At 47.0% G+C, this 766-nt stretch overlaps 1 protein-coding gene across 1 annotated transcript in view; it reads right to left on the bottom strand.

Moving 5' to 3' along the window:
• The window catches only part of CSUI_001575 (vacuolar protein sorting-associated protein 13), a gene marked incomplete at its 3' end in the record, with an annotated part of 41,717 nt that extends 40,951 nt beyond the window's left edge, over positions 1-766 (bottom strand). Inside the window, exon 1 of the mRNA XM_068061780.1 lies at positions 761-766. The remainder of the gene's footprint in view (positions 1-760) is intronic.

Here is a 766-nt window from a genome sequence, read left to right on the forward strand (position 1 = left end):
AAGGAGGCAGGTGAATTCCTAGGCCAAGGAGTGGAGAGCAACGACAGAACAGAGAAGGAAGGAACCCCCCTTGTCACTCTTTCGCTCGGAAGAAAGAAAGAAAGGCCAGGAGACATTCACTTCTCAATTCTCCGCCACAGGGGCAAAAAGAAGAAACATGTGTTTGAGACGAAAAGAAAGAAAGAGAAGACCGAGAAGAAGAAACAGAAAAGGGAGAGAGAAGAAGAAATGAAGAGGAGCTAGTGACTATGGAAAGAGAGAAGAGAAAAAGGAATGGAGAAAGCCGAGAAAAAGGGGGTCGAAGCGGCGAGCCTTTCAAGAGACCGATGGAAGGATAGAGAGTCTTTTGATTAGACTTGAAGGGTATCCAGTGCTCAGGTGAAGACGAGACGAAGAAACGGACGAGAAAGAAAGCGAAGAGACGTCCACGGGTTTCGAGAATCTAGAGAAAAGAGAAGAAAAAGGTGATGTGCATGTGAAACTGGGCCTCGTATAGTCAACGATCCTGAAGTTGAGACCAACGCAGTGATGAAACCATCGACACACACTCCAAGGCTGACTTGAGGTGTATATACACCGCAATGCTACAAGGGACACACAACAAAGTCAAGCTTGATGGAGTAGCGAAGAGGAATCAACGGAAACCCTGCCGCGCTCTCCACTAGTAGAGACGACAGGAGAGAAGAATCTTCAGTCGTGTGTTCATCTAAAACACATCTTCTCATTCTTTTTTCGCGAGAAAAGGACGACCAGACCCGACCTCCAT

The sequence above is a fragment of the Cystoisospora suis genome (assembly GCF_002600585.1).
Source record: "Cystoisospora suis strain Wien I chromosome Unknown contig_635, whole genome shotgun sequence".
Lineage (NCBI taxonomy): Eukaryota > Apicomplexa > Conoidasida > Eucoccidiorida > Sarcocystidae > Cystoisospora > Cystoisospora suis.